General features: G+C 61.4%; 1 protein-coding gene across 1 annotated transcript in view; it reads left to right on the top strand.

The window, feature by feature from the left end:
• Positions 1-1,277: 1,277 nt before the first annotated feature.
• PTPRS (protein tyrosine phosphatase receptor type S) overlaps positions 1,278-15,630 on the top strand; it is a 156,347-nt gene continuing 141,994 nt past the window's right edge. The window contains 1 exon segment of the mRNA XM_066983830.1: positions 1,278-1,433. The gene's annotated coding sequence lies outside the window, so the exon portion shown is untranslated.

Consider the following 15,630-nt stretch of genomic DNA (forward strand, 5'->3'; position numbering starts at 1 on the left):
TACTATGAGCTCCCATGGACCCACATGCATCCCTATGGGACGCTATGGGCTCCCATGGGCTCCGATGGACTCACAATTTGTTTCCAAGGCCAGAGCAATGACCGTGACCTCCCCGTTGCAGAGAAAAACAGGCAAAATCCAGGAGCAGTGCCCTGCACCCTGAGGCTGTGCACCGGAGCATGTGAAAGCAAAACGTTCCGCTGCCCGATTTCCCCAGAACAGTGAAATCTGCGCCGACGGCTGACATTTGGGCAGTATTAGGAGGTGCACGAGGGGATTGGGGAAAGTTCACGGAGCAGCAGATGCAGGAGCAGGCATTTACCCTCCAAGCGATAGTGCCCGGCTGCTTCGCCAGTGAGACGGCTTTGGGTCCCAGGCTTCAGAAATGAAAAATGCTAAAAATGTTTCCCCTCTTTTCCTCTTTATTTATTTATTTATTTATTTTTCCCTGCGACCTGGGGCTTCAGAATGGAAACCGACACGGTGGTGGGGTCAGTGCTGTCCCCTGGGAGCTGCTGGGGGTGGGAAGCAGCGACGGGGAGATGGGGGAAACGGACTGGGTTGGGGAACTGTATTAAATGTGAAAACGTATCGAGTGTGGGAACATACTGAGTATCAGGAATGGATTACATACGAGAATGTATTGAATGTATAAAATATCAAGTATCAGGAATGGATTACATGTGAGAATGTACTGAATATATACAATATGGACTATCAGGAATGGATTACATGTGAGAATGCAGTGAATATATGAAACGTTGAGTATGGCTAACACTGAATATTGGTAATATGTTACGGCAAACATACCAAATATGGGAAATATATTGAATACAATAAACTCAACACGGGGAAAAGGTGGAATTCACTGCGAAATCCCCTGAGGGAACCGCGGTGCGTATTACTAACGTTAGCAATGCGCTAAACTTGAAAAACACATTAAATGTGAGTTGCTGCACAGGGCAAGGACCCAACGAGGACCCCCAGCACCTGCGGGCAGCCCCCACGCGCCAGAAAATGGCGGCCCGGCCCCACCCGGAAGCCCCACCCGGAAGCCCCACCCGGAAGCCCCACCCCCTCCGCGCGCCTCGCGGGCCCCTCCGCCACGTGCTGGGGCGCGCGGGCGGGCCCTTTAAGGCGCGGGCCCCGCCCTGGCGGTGACGTCACCCGCCCCTTCGCGGCTCCCCCCCCCCCCGCTCCCGCCCCGCGGTGACGTCAGGCGGCGGCGGCTCGGGGCATGACGTCATCAGCCGGGCGAGCGGCCGGCGGCGGGCGGCAGCAGGCGCCGCAGTGTCCCCGCGGCCCGGCCCCAGCGCAGCCCCGGCCGAGGGCGGAGGAGGAGGAGGAGGAGGAGGAGGAAGGGGAGGAAGGGGGGGGGGACCCTTCCCAGCCCCTCCGCCGGCCGGCATGGGAGCGGGCGGCCGCGGCGCCAGGTAGGGCGGGGGGCGAGGGGCGGTGGGGTGGGGGCGCCGTGTAATGGGATGGGGGGGGTCAGGGTAATATGGGGGGGGGGCTCAGGGTAATGGGGTGGGGGCTTAAGGTACCGGGGGGGGTCGGGGGAATGTGGGGAGTCGGGGGAATGGGGTGGGGGCGCCGTGTAATGGGGTGGGGGGGGGTGAGGGTAACGGGGGGGGGCGCCGTGTAATAGGGTGGGGGGCTCGGGGTAACAGGGTGGGGGCGCCGTGTGACGGGGTGGGGGCTCGGGGTGATGGGGAGGGGGCTCGGAGGGTGGGGACACCCCCCCCGGTGTAATGGGGCTAAGTTGAATCGGAGGGGGGGGGGGGGGTCCGCGTTGTAGAGGGGGAATGGGGTGTAGGGGGTGTGTGTGGGGGTAGCGGGGAGCCGGGGGTGGGGTGTTGTGGGGCGGGGGGGCGCGCACCGGGATGGGGGCGCGATGTAGCGGGGAGGGGGGGGGCAGCCGGGCTGGCCCCGGGGGCTGCAGCGCCGTGGGGTGGGGCCCGGGGCTGTGCCCGGCCCTTGGACGCTGCTGGTCCCCGGGATGTGCCCGGTGCCCCCCGGTACCGGCACCCGCCGAGCACCGCCGGCGGGGCGATGCCGCAGCTCGGGGACACGGCTGCAGCCCCCCGGGAAGGGGCTCGGCCCCGCTGCCCCCGCCTGTGCGGTGCCTGGTGACGGTGACAGCGGCGGGGAAGGGGCCGGGATCACCCCAAAGCTACCCGAGACCCCGTAGTACCCGACCCCATAGTACCCGACCCCAAAGCTATCCAAGACCCCATAGTACCCAACCCCAAAGCTTCCCGACCCCATAGTACCCGACCCCAAAGCTACCTGAGCCCCCGTGCTGGGGAGAGGCTCCCGGAGCCGTCCCTTCCCCTGCAGCTCCGTGATTTATTTATTTTCATTTTTATTTCTCTTTTTCTTTTTTTTTTTATCCTCCGTTTTCCCCTATCTGCCTGTTCTGCCAAGCGCGATCGCTCCGGGCGGCGGGGAGCTCGTACGCCGTGCTTCGGGGCCGTTTTTCATCCACCCTTTTGGCTTTCTGCTGGAAAAAAAAAAAAAAAATCCCAAGCCCTGGGGCGGGCAGAGCCGCCCCGCAGCCTGGCGATGCTGCACCCACGGGAGCAGCGCCCGTTGGTGGCACGGGTGGGGTGTCCCCGAGCCCGAAGCCGTCCCACGGCTGGGGGGGACCCCACAAAAATACAAGCGGCGCTGAGCGGTGCGCGTGCTGCACGGGGAGGCGTCCCTCTCGCGGCGTGCTGGGGGAAGCAAATGGTGTGAATATGGGATAAGGGGGGAGAAAGGGAGCCGTGGTTACGAGGTGACACCCGAGGGACGGGGCTGGCGGCGTGGGTGCGGGTGCTGGAGGGGTTCCAGCGCTGGGGGGACCCCAGCCCTGCGGGTGTTTGCCCTTTCCAAGTCCTATTCGCAAAAGCGTGCCGTGAGATTCGGGGGGAAAAAGCGCTTTTTTTTTTTTTTTTCTTTTTATCCCCAGCCCTTCCACCCAGCTAGAGGGAGGCAGAGTCCGTCCCCGTAAAGAAACCCGGGGGGGTGACGGGGTGCACAGCATCCCTGTCCCCTCCCGGCACTGAAACTTCCCCGGGATCCGCAGGGCTGTGCTCCCGCGGCTGCGAGCGCTGCCGTGCCGCTCAGCTCCACGCGGGGGGACGCGCGCGTCCCCCGGCAGCACAATCCTAAAGGTTGATTTTTTTTTTTTTTTTTCCCCTATAAAGCGTGGTTTGTGCCTTGCGGGGGCTGCGCTGATTCCGGGCTGGGGGAGCCGGAGCCATAACCTGGCCGTGGTCCTGGGGTGCTCGGGTACCCCCGGGATGCTCGGATGCCCGTGGCACCGGGTAGCAGGATGACTGCAAGAGCTCTTGATGGGAAAAGTTGCGTTGTGGTGCCGAGCCCGGAGCCATTCGGGTTCGTGGGGTGTGTGCCCGTGCAGGGACCGTTCTGCGCTCGCTGGCTGAGAACCACCCCCCCCTTCCCGCGAACCCAAAGATTGGTAGCCGTTAATTGTTCCCTGCCAGATTGACTTCGAAATTAACGAGTTTGCTGGCGCTTTCTCCTCCTTCCTGTGCGTGGTGAGGGCCCGTATCTCAAACGGGGGGGGGGGGAAAGCCATAAATACTCGGAGTAATGCGAGAGAAGCGTCCAGCTGAAGCGGTGCCGCGGGGCGATGCGGGAGCGCAGGGCGGTGAGGGGGGCTCCCTCGGGGGCAGGAGGTCCCCGCATCCTCCTGTGCTCTTCTGGTGGCAGCATTGCTACCAGGACCGGGTCCCTGTGCCCCCCCGGTCCCTGTCCTCGTGATGTGGTGCCCGCCTGATGGGGATGAACGTCCTCTTGTGGGGTCGCATCCGTCGCACCCCGAGGTTTTGCTCTGCTGGGGGGGCAGAACCGTCAGCCTTTCCTCCAAGGAGCAGCCTGAGCGAGGCGTGCCCTGGGGAGAAGAGGAAAACGGGCCTTTGCTCCCTTCCCACGCGGGTGAGCTCCTGGCAGACCCTAGGTGCTGTTGCCGCTTTGGGGTCAGGGCTGGAAGGAGGGTGAGGAGACGGCTGAGGATCGTGCAGGCGGTTTGTGGGGAAACTGAGGCCGGGGGAAGGGTTTGTGGGTGTGCGTAGTGCTGACTCCTGCACGCCCCGTTCCCGTCCTGCTTCGGCCACATTCGGAGACCTCAAAGGAGCCCCAGGCGGGCCAGCCCCAAAACCCAGCTCTGGGGCTGCCAAAAGCCACAAAGCGCCAGAGGGAGGCAATCAAGAGCCCGGTGTTCCTAATTAGGCAGGCAGCAACGCAGAAAGCCTTAATGACCGCCGTGCGGGCTGCTGAACCCGGCGGCGATGCTCAGCCGGGCTGGGACCGCCTGCGGCACTGCACCCCGGGTTCGACGGCCCTAAAACACCGCACGGAGCTCAGCCAAAGCCCCTGCAGCTCCCTGCCCTGCTGCGGGGTAAATGGAGGTAGCGGGCACGCGCCGAGCCCTCCGTCCCCTTTCCCACGTGGCGCCCGAGCTCGCGTGGGTGGCGATGTTGCGTGTGGCCCGCCGCTGCGGCTGGGTTTCGTTTGGACCCTCTCCATTCCCAACCGGACTAGTTTTTTCTCTTGCACCACAGATTACAAAATCGCAAGTGTAGGACACCGAGGTAAAGGCGGGTCTGCCCCACGTCGGTGCTGGCGGCGCGGGTTTATGGGAAGGAGGGAGGTGGTTGGGTTGCGTTAGGGGTGCTGCGAGGGACTTTAATCCACGGCTGCTGAACTTCGAGCTCTAAATTCTTCTTACGCGGGTTGATAAGAACACGCTTAATATTCCTGCCTCCATCCCAAAAAAGGAAAATCTGTAAGTGACTTAACTCAAATATCCTTGCCTCGACAGAGTGGAAAAATGTGCCCAACTTTCTGCTTCAGATAAATCCTTTCCCCGGCCCTCTCCCTCCAGCCGAGGAGCTCTCCGCTCCCTGCCACCACCGCGGGGATCGGTGCCGGGGGTTTGGGTGCCCCGGGCCGGTCGCACCCACTGGTGCCAGATGCAAAAACCAGCCAGGGCTGGTAGGAAGCGAAGCTCCCGGCCACAACAGGATTATTTTTTAAGAATCGTTGGTGATTGAAAATTGCGAGCCCCGAAGTAGTAAAACTCAGGGCAGCTTCCTTCCTGCACCATTTATTACACAATAAGCTGGAGCAATTTGAGGGCTCTCTTCGTTAGGCTTTCTCTGCTCTTGTCCTCTCTGATTGTTTGCTTTATAACTTGACTGTTGGTTTGTTGTTTTTTTTTTTCTTTTGACACCACAGCCTAGCAAACTGGAACTTGTCTCTTCTACCTCCCTCCACCTCGTAAACCCTCTGGACTTTTGGGTCTGCTCCCACATAATTCTCTCGGACTTTTTGTTTCCTAGCATGGCAATCGCTGGCCGAGCTCGGTAATTTATCGAACTCGGCGTTCGTGGTGCAGTAGCTGCCCGTTGGGTCGGTTGCTGCTCGTCTAAACGAGCTCTTGCAGAGTTTTTTGCAGAGGCTGTGCCCGGTGTAGCCCCAGCACCTGACAAAGTCACGCTGCCCTCGTGATGTGCCATGGCAAGCAGTTTTCCTTCAGCTCCCTTTATCCTGGAAGCCTCCTGGCTCCGATCTCCCAAGGAGCTGCCGGGCACGGCGTGGCCCCAGGGCCAGAGGGAGGAAGCGGAGAGGTGAGGAAGAGGATGGTGACGCGTGTCCGCCGCAATGCCCAGGCGCAAGCAGGGCGCACGTGTGAGCTCGAGGAGAGGGGACGCGGGCTTTGTGCAGCCCCCGGTGTTTTAGAGGAGGTGTGCATCTTCCAAGGCACGTAGGGATGCTCTTGTCTCCGGAGATCAAGGGGTGGTGACAGCAGCCTGTGGGACATGCTGGAGTTTCTCCTTGTCCCCATCAGGGACCCCGCTCCTGGAGGAATGAGGCTTCGTCGTGTCCCGGTCCTGGGCTGTTCGGGACTCAACGTGGGTTTCTGCCTCTTGGATTTAGGGAGATGGGCTGCACGTGGCTCCTGGCACAGCAGCGTGGGGTCTTGGAGCCCTGCTGCTTGGGCACTGCAAGCTTCCATCGCCCCAGCCCAGGGGGAGAGGAGGTTTTAGCAGTGCCCTCTTCCATGCACCGTTACAGCTTGGGCTGTCGCAACCTGAATGTCATCGTGCAAATAAGGCCTCTAATAACCTCCATGCTCCCGCTCCGCTCCCTGACAGCGCTTGCCCAATTAAGAGCTGATCTAGATTAGCAAGCAGATCTTGGTTTGTCTAAACAGGTTTAGAAACCTATCAAATTAAACTGGGCCAGGCGACCGATACAAGGGGAACGCCGAGATGGGTTTAGCAGCTGCCTAAATCAGATTAGGTCGGGGCTGTGGCCGGGCAGGGCTGCTTTGGGTTAAGAACCCTGTGGCAGTTTCTGCTCGGCTCCCGCTCCTTCAGGGGGTGTCAGGGCTGTTTTGCAAAGCAACAGCTGAATCACTTGTTTACAGCCTCGTTTTTTGGGTTATTGCTGTGTGTGGTGCTGGTTTGCGTCAGGCCGGAGGGGCGCAGTTGGGCCGTGGCCTCGCAGGCCCCCAGGCTGCCCCGATCCGAGCGGGGATGTCAGCGGAGGAGGAAACCCAGAGGCTGGGTGACCTCCATCCCAAAAAAGGCCCTAATGGGGCCATGCAGGAGGGCACAGGACTCCTGTCGAGGCCGGTTCGGCTGCGGTGGGGCCGTGGCTGCTTTGCACGAAGGCTCCCAAGGGGAGGCACGAAGCCTTTCTCCTGGGAGGTGATGTGTTTTGGTATTTTTTACAGTTGAAATATGCTGGATCCTAAACCCAGAAGTGGCCTGACTTTACGTACCGCTGCTTTCCGGTCTCTTTTTTTTCCCTTTTCGCTGCTGTCCGTGGGCAGTAAACCCACGATGCGAGGCAGTTACCCGGGGCTCCCACGTGCTGCGGGTGCGGGAGGCACGAGGCTGGAGGCGCAGCGCTGCCGGCTCCCGCGGTTGCGCTCGCTGCAGCCACCGAGCCGGGACTGCAAGGAGCTGGCGGGAGAGGGAGGGAATAACGTGCTGCTGTGTGCCCGACTTTTCAAAACGCGATAATCCCGTCTCAGGAAAAGAGCAGCCTCGTCTAAAATGCAGCTCGTCGTCCCTTTGTGGTGCTTGAGCCGCGCCTGACCGTCCCTCCCTTCGGAGACGCCGCTGAATCGTTTGCTCCTTCGTGGCGTCCCTGTGTCCAAATCGGTGCTGCTAACCCACGGCTGCTCCGAACGGGAAAGGTTCCGTTCTCAAAAGTCCTGATTTATCATTCCCTGGAGCTCGTGCTTCCCTCCATTTTGCTTTTGTGAAGAGAGCGGAGACGGGTAGACCGGCTACCTGCTCGCAGCGCTGCAAATGTGTGCGCGTGTGCGCGCATCCGTGCAAAACCCGCAGGAACTGTGCTTTTTTTTTTTTTTTCCCCTGATTAATCTTCAGCCCTGATGACATCAAGCGTTTCCCGTGAAACGTAGATGGGTGCTGCTCCTGGCTCGCTCCCACCGAGGCTTCCCTCCCGCTGCTCTCCTTTGTTCCCTGCCCGCGGTGCCTCCCCCTCGGCAGGGCAGCGGGAAGCGGAGCCGCGCGTCCCAGCGCCGAGTTCCCGTTTCGCCGCCGACCTGCGCAGCTCAGGATGTGGAGAAGGGAAAGAAAGGTGCTGGGCAGAGCCGCTTCCCGCTGCGGGTAAGCGGGTGGGGGACGCGGTGGCCTTTGTCCCCAGCAGGAGGGGACGCCCGGGTCAGAGGGGTGGCCCTGGGCGGGCCGGTGGCCGCGGGAGGTTTTTCCAGGGGTGGTGTCGGGGAGGGTTTGGTGTGGAAGCACGTGGGAGGCGGTTCCCAGCATCGAACTGGACGGGCTGTGGTTTCCACCGACAAACCGTCGTCCCCTGGGACGGCTCCTGGCCCCTCCGGGCGGCTCGTTGGCGCTCCAGCCTGGGAGAAGGGGAAGACGGGGACCCAACGCCGCGGCCCAGCACTGAGACCCGCGTGCAGGATGGTGCCGGCACCGGCTGCCCCCCAGGAGCGGCATGGTTGAGCCGAGCACCCCGTGAAGGAAAAAAGGGACCCACAGGAGTGACACGATGGGCTGGGCACCACGGCGGCCATGGCACGGGGTCTGTCCCATGCCCAGCTCACGAAGCAGCCGCTGTTTGTGTCCCCCGGTCCCCTGCCCGGAGCTGCCACCGACCCGGCCCCGCGGCAGCCGGACTGGACCCATCCCGTGGTGTGCACAAACCTCCCGGTGGCTCCTTCCCTCCGAGTCGCCATTTTATTTTTTCTTAAACGTTTATGTATAACCATACACTAACCTATAAAAATTAGTTTAGGATGGCTGCCAAGAAAATCTCTGCAGTGCCTTGTGGGTAGCTCCCTGTGAATTACCATAAAAGCTGTAGTGCCGAGGCTGCTGTGGCAGTTGTGAGGATGCCAGTCATAATGCTCTGTATTTAAAATTCAGATGAATGTGTAATGCATTCGTGTCTGGATTGCAGCAGCTCGTAGCGTTTCTGGCATCCGTGCCCTGCGCGCCGCTGCATCCTCTCTCGCTTTTTAATGCCTTCTCGCGCTCCTCCAGCGTTTTGCCTGATCGTGGAGTGCAACAGGTAGCAGAACGTGGGCTGGGCGCTCCGGGAGGGAGAGTGGTTTCTGATAGCTTCCTCCCAGGAGAGAGGAACCTCCTGCTTCCATTGAGCCGGCAGCAATATTGCACCGAAGGGAGCAGCCGCCCCGTAACCCTTCCCCTCCGCATCCTGCGGCGCGTGCCGGAGCCCGAGCGACGTCCTGCTTCCGAGGGCGCTTGGGTTTTGTGGTGTGCCGAGCGCGGCTCTCGGGAGCCAAACGTGCTCGAGGAAACGACCGCGGGGGTCGTCTCGGCGTGAGAAATGCGCGCTTGGAAGTGCAAAGTGTCTCTTCATCCAGTGCCACTGCTGCTCCTCCGGAGCAGAAACCAAAGCTCTGAAACAGCCTCGGCCGAGGAGCTGGTGCGGGTACTGGCAGAAGGCACCGCTGCTCTCCTGCTTGGCGTGATGGATCATTTCATTTAAATTTTACTGAAATATAATATTCATCACAGTGTCAGTGGCCCACCTTCATTATAGCTTACTGATAAACATCTCTAATCGGAGAGTGATCTCTCCGCCCTGCCAGAAGCCGCCTGGGGATAATGAATACGGTTTTTGGAGCAGGGAGAAGGTGTCTCGGGGCTGTGTTCCTGCTCTCCCCACCCCGTCTCTGTGCCGAGAATTATTCGCCTGGCTGATAAATGAGGCAAAGAGCAAACGTGTTTTTCCCAGGGCCGTTTGGGGTATCGGTGTGCGGCTGTGAGATGGTGGCAGCCGGGACGTAACCCGGTGTCCCCGTGGGTACCTGACAGCGTTTTCCACCCAGGAGTTTCCGAAGGGTCTCAAACACAACCGCTTTCTTTCCTACTTTGTGCTCTCCGGGGGTTTAGGGCACGGCACGAGTGGGGTTTTGCCCCAGCCGGGCTGCCTCCTCCTGCAAGGGTTTGGTGCTGGCTGCAGCCTCCGCCTCCCCCAGGTCCCCCTGGCAGCGGCATCGCCCGGGCTCCGCGGTGCCGGCAGCAGGGACGCGGCTCCCCCGTGCTGCACGACGGAGGGCTCAGAGCAGCCATTTCCCCTTCTCCCTGCGGAGCCCAGAGCCAACGAGGGAGCGTGAAGGAGCCGGACCCAGCGCCGTGCGGTGCTTCAGCCGTCCCAAGCCTCTGCGTGCTGCCTGGCGGAGCAGGCTGGCATGGGGAGAGGCCGGGGCCTTTCTGGGGGCTCTCCTCCTCCCGGTGCATCCTACAAAATGCTGCTCGTCTTGCTCCTCTCGACTGGTTTTATGCCGAGGAAGGGCTGCCGTGTGACGGAGGGCTCTGCCACCTCCATCCAGCACGGCCGGGTGATGGCGCGCCCCGGCTAGGCTGCTGGCTTTGGCTGCCTGCTGCAAAGCGAAGGTGATGTCCGCGGTGCCCGGGATGGATTTTTTTTGGTCTGTGCAGCAGTGAGAGATGGCAGCCGGCGGTCCTGCACGCACTGGCACGTCTGCTGCGCTCCTCCAGGGAAAGCTGTTGGCTGTTCGGCCTCTGAGCCCCCCTCGGGAAGGAGCCCGGTGGCTCTGGGGATCGGCTCCGGATCGTCTCTGCCTTCCTGACCTTCAGCAGCAGAGCCCTGCAAGTCCTCAGCAGCCCTTGGTACAAGCGTGACCCCTTGGGCTGCTTTTCTGCAAAAAGGGCTTTCCTCTCCCTGCACCTCCGCTTCCTCCTCCGCGTTTGACCCAGAACAAGCTGAATTTTGCTCTGGTTTGGGATTTCCTGTCACCTCTGCTCCTCTCTGGCTTCCGTGTCCTCAAACGTGCAGCACGCTTCTGTCCCACCGCAAAACTTGTCAGCAGGAGGAAAATCGCCCGGAATTTGGAACCGCTGGAGCTCTGGGCTGCGTTTGGACTGCTGCGAGCCCTGACCCTGCTCGAGGACCCGTGCCCGAAGCCCCTCCGAGGACAGCCGAGCAGCGGAAGAGTTCCCTGCTGCCTCCTTCCTCCCCAGGCTTGCTGCGAGGGCTGGTCGTGTGATGCTGATAAGATGATTGATTTTTTTCCAGGAGCCCGGAGCTCGGTGCCCTCGGAGGCTGCGGATGAAGACGAAGCCACCGCCATGCTCCCCGGCAGGATGGAGCAGAGCTGTGTGCACCGGGTGAGCGGCAGCGGGGTCCGAGGACCAGCCACCCTTGCTGCCCGTGGGACGTTGTCCTGCTTCCTCAGGGAGGAAGAGGACGAAGCTCGGACTGCTGGGCAGCCCCTAATGAATTTGCTGCCAGCCCCCAAACGCGAGCCCAGCGATGCTGTTTGGGTTTCAAGAGCTGCCTGCGTGCTGGAGCTCGCAGCATCTTCTCCCGAGCTGCAGGCAGGGCTACGGCTCCGTCCCTTTATCCCTCCCTCGCTTTGCAAAAGCAGCTTGAAGCTCCGTGGGGTGAGCAGCTGTCCCTTCCCGTCTCCTCCTGGTGGGGACAGGGACAGGGTGCGGCCGGGGCCGTGGGTGCCCGTGGCACCGCCTGGAGGCTGCAGCACCCCCCCGGCACCTCGCCGCGTGCTGGCCTAACCAGGAGTGAGCTGCTGGGAAAAGCGGGGAGGCGGAGGGGGGAACTGAAGCCTTTCTTAGAAGTAAGAGAGGAAGGAGAATGAAATATTAAACAGCCCTGGCAATTCGGGCTTCTCTTCCCAGCCGCCCTGCAGAGCTGTGCGGGACGCGGGGGCTCTGGCGGCTGCCGCGGGTGGGTTTGGGACGGGGTGAGGAGGAGCAAGGCAAGGCAGCAGCTGCACTTTTCAGCCCCCGAGGTGTGTTTGTGGCTGGCTTATCCTTTGTTCTTGGCTTACCCTTGACTTTTTCCAGTGTCTCTGAGTGCGTCGCCTCCCGTCCCCGTCCTCAGTTTCTCATCCCCCCCATCCTGATTCGTGCAGAACAGCCTCGAGGCCTTGGTGCTTGTCCTGGAGAGAGAGCCCTGCTCTCCTCCGAGCCCTCCAAACCTTACCGCGGCGAGCACCTCGAGGTGACACGGTGGCAGGTTTTGCTAGGAAATAGCAGCCAAGTTTGTGACGCCAGGCTCCGGGTTTCACGTCAGGCCCCCAGGAAGCTCAGCAGCGCTCTTTGATCTTCAGAATAAAAACAAAACAACACTCTCAACTTGGGTTTTTCCTTGGGAGTTGCTTTATTTGAAAAAAACACTTCTTTCTGGTTAGCCTTTTGGAGAAAAAAAATTAATATCCTGAAATTTTGAGTATTTAGGCAATTGCTGGGCTTTGGCTTTAAGTTGCAGGATGGCCGCTGTGCTTCCCAGCGCTCCTCCCTTGAGGCAGCGCTGGAAGTGGTGGCATCAAATGGAGTCCTGTCTGTCTGCCCGTCCCTCTGTCTGCTCTTGGGAGTCCTGTCTGTCTGTCCATCTCTCTGTCTGCTCTCGGGAAGGCTCTGGGGCAGGGGAGGATGAGTGTTTTGGGACAAGACTGCGAAATCCCAGGATAGGCTCCCGCGTTGCTGTGCTTCGGGCATTGCACAGAGGCACGTGGGGGCAGAGGGATCGGGACGAGAGTCCTTTAAGGTGACCCCAGTGGTGCTGGGGAGAGTCCGGCTTGCTCGGGTCTCGGTGTGCGTGCGGGTCTCGGTGTGGGAAGGCTTCAGGGGCACCCGCAGCTCCCTCCTTGCTGCGAGCGGCCCCGTGCCAAAGCAGGAGCGAGGGCTCGGTCGTGGCTGCTGGGAAAACCCAGACTCGGACCAAGAGCTCAGCGTCCCGGTGGCATCCCGAGCGCAGGCTGCTGGAGGGCTGGGAGGCGCTGCGGCCGACCTCGGCTGTTAAACCCCCTCGGTTGCGTGTGAGCAGAGATGCTTTTACGGCCGGCGTCAGCCTCGCGACGTTCGGGGAGGCTCCGGAGCTGAGATAAGGCTGGGGCTGACGCACGGAGGCCGGCAGCAGCACGTCTCCTCCCCAGCCTCCTGCAATTCGGCGCCTGACGCTGTCGGGGCGGTGTCTGCAGGGAGCCTGCGGGGGGCTTGGGGCTCGTGCCCGGGGCCAGCCGGACACCAAACCCTTTTGCTTTCATAGCTGGCATAGCTGGCCCTTGTGCCGCGGGGTGTCCTGTTCCACCTCGCCTCCAGCATCGGCCGGGCTGTAACTCTGTGTTCCCGGCCGCAAATTCCCCCGGGCAGGGAGATCTCGGGTTCCCTCCCGAGGGTTGGAGGGGTGCCCGGGAGCTGCGGGGCTCGCTGCCACCCCTCGGTGCGACCAGTGCCTGCCTCGGCGGGGAATGCAGCCCTGGCACTGCCCGGGGTCTCTGCAGCCCGCTCCGGCTGTGCTGGCACAGCTTTTGGGTTCCTCCGCTTTGTAGGATGCTTGCGGTGCTCCCCGCAGGAGGAACCCTCCGGACGTCCCTGGTCTGAGCCCCGCTGAGGTCGTGGCAAAGGGAACGGGCTCTGCGGTGCCTCTGGTTCCACTCGGGTCCTGCCCTGGGTACCCACGTGGCAGGTGTCCCCAGCAGCCCTGCAGAGATCCCTTCGCCTTGGTCCCTTGGCGCTCTTGGCGTTTGCGGAGGAAGCGCGGGGGAGCAGTGTCCCTGGGGGCCACGGGGCATTGGGAAGCGGTGTCTGTCTCTGTAGGGCCAGCAGGAGCCACCTGGGGCTTTGCTGGCAGGCCCTGAGCAAGCTTTGTCCCGCAACCAGACCCTTTGGGATGCAGACTTCCCTTTCTCTGGGGAGGGATTTGCAGCACACCTTCCACCGTGGCGTGGGGCAGCTGGTGACACGGCTCCTCCTTGGCTGTTGGGATGGGTTTGCCGTCGTGCTCGCTGACTGGTTATTCCTTTGGGATGCAAGGCTTTGCCCAAGCATTACAGATGTGGTTTTTTGTTCGTTTGTTTGCCCTGGGTGGGTGCAGAAGCAAAGCATTGCCCCCTGCTCCCCACAGGGCTTACAGAGGGCTGGGGGGACTCAGGGGGACACAGCGGTCCCAGCTGGGGTGGTGGAAGGGATTTGGGGCCAAGGAGAGCAAAAGGGACTCGTTTGCAGCCACATGTGGATGCCTGTGCTGTGCTGCTGGTGTTTAGCATCCCTCCGCGCTCTGCTGAGACCTCGGGGACTGGGAGCACTGGGCTCGCAGCTGGGGGAGGCGCGGGCCGATGGCCCCCGTGTCCCCTGCGGTCCCCCCTGCGCCGAGCAGGGGCGGCTCTCGGAGAGCCCCTCCTGACCTTTCCAGCTCCCTGCCCTCAGCTGCCAGCGGGTGACACGGTGACATTTCACGTCCCGAACATCTGAGCGATTCCGTAAAGAACGGCGGCATAAACGCAGCGCGCTGGCTTTTGTGCCCGACAAATCGGATTTGTTACCCCCGAGCCTCGGCTTCGGGCTCGCGGGGCCCCTCCGCGCCTGCTGGGACGGGGTGGGAAGGGGCAGGGACCGCCGTGGGGATGGGGGCAGGAGCAGGGAGCGCTGCTCCCGGCAGCGCGGGGCGGTCGCTGCGTTTCCAGCAGCGTGTTTCTGGAGGGATGGGGCTGTGTGCGGCACACCTGAGCTGCAGTTGGTGCCACCCAGGCGGTTGTTTTTCCCCACCTCCGTCGACCGGGCGATGCCACCGCCTGCCCATCCGCCCCAGCACGCTGCTGGGCAAAGCAGGAGCGATGCCAAAGCTCCCGGCCTCGTGCTGGGGGGGAGCAGCACCGGGCTAAGTGTGCACAGCCCCGGGCACGAGCCCGTCGTGTTTGCACAGAGCACACCAGCCCCATTTGCTCAGAGGGTTGCAAGCAGCATCGCGTGCTGCTGCCCGCCGTGCCTGCTGCTATAGAGCACGCCGCCTATAGCGTTATTTATGGTGCGTGCATGGCAGGTAGGAGACGTGCCCCCAGCTCCTTCCTCTCCTCCCCAGGGAGTGGGAGGAAGCATGCGTGCCGGGGGAGGTGATTTCCTCTGCTGGCGTGCTGCTGGAGGGCTCTGTTTGCTTAATGCTGCTTAACCCTGGTCTGGGCACTGGCACAAAGGGTCTCCAGGGAATTGCCAAGTTACTTCCCACCCCCCGCTTTTCTTTCCCTAAATTAAGTAAAAAAAGGTAGAAAGCAAACAAAAAGGCTCTCTGTGAAGCAGGCAGCTGAGCATGCGTGGGGAGAGCCCGTCCCTGGCTTCCTGAGGTCTCCGTAAGGGCCGTGCAGGTTGGGCGCGGGGAGCTCCCGTGGCGATGCTGCGCTCTCCGGTGCTGCTCCTATGGGAAACGTTCGCTGCGATGGCAACAAATGGAGGCGGTCTTTTAAATAAATAAATAAATAAAAGTCATCTGTAGGGCTTACAGGATGGGGACACCAAAGCTTCCTTGTGTGATTTCTGCTGGGCGCGTCTGACTTGAGAAACTCCTTCCCCTATGCCCCCAGCATGGCTTTTGGCAGCAGAGCTGCGCGGGAGATGTCCCTTAGGTCCTAGGCTTGATTTCCTCACCAAGCCCTGGGGGAGATCACCACCGCCGTCCTCACGTCGGCACCCAGCTGAAAGCCCCAGCAGCATTTCTCCGGAGGGCTGATGAACCCTGGTTTTTGGCCGCGTGACTCCTCGTGCACCAGCCGCTGCTCTGGGCTTTGCCCGAACTCCCGGAGCAGCGACCCTGAGGGAGGGCAAAACATGAAAATCTCAAATCTTCCTTGCTGCCGATCTCAGAGGGCTCCTGCAGGGTTTAGGGACGTGGCAAACCGCTGGCTTTGATCTCCAAAGGGGTTTAGAGGGCTCAGAGAGGTGCCCGGTGTCTCCCATGGCCGTGCTTCTTCAGGAGACCTCTGTTGGAGAAATGCCTTCCAAACCCACTCGGTTCCTGATGTGCACGGTGCAGTTTTTTCTGTCCTAACGTCACCCAGGAGATCCTCACCACCACGAACACCAGGGACATGCTGCAAAGTTTGAGGCCAGCGCTGGATTTGGGGCCAATACCCCATCCCTCCCTGGGCTTGAAGCAGGGCAAAGCTCGGCTGCGAGAAGAAATCCAATGTGAAAGGGGGAAAAAAACCTTTTTTCAGGTTTTCTGGGTCTGAAATGTGAGCAGGATCCTCGGAGATGGCTTTTCGCCAGCGTGGAGAAAAGGGCTGAAACCTGCCTGATCTGCCCAGGCCCCGGGCGTGCGGCACGTCCTCCTGGCTCCATC

This window comes from Anser cygnoides, chromosome 27 (assembly GCF_040182565.1).
Source record: "Anser cygnoides isolate HZ-2024a breed goose chromosome 27, Taihu_goose_T2T_genome, whole genome shotgun sequence".
In the NCBI taxonomy this organism is placed as follows: domain Eukaryota; kingdom Metazoa; phylum Chordata; class Aves; order Anseriformes; family Anatidae; genus Anser; species Anser cygnoides.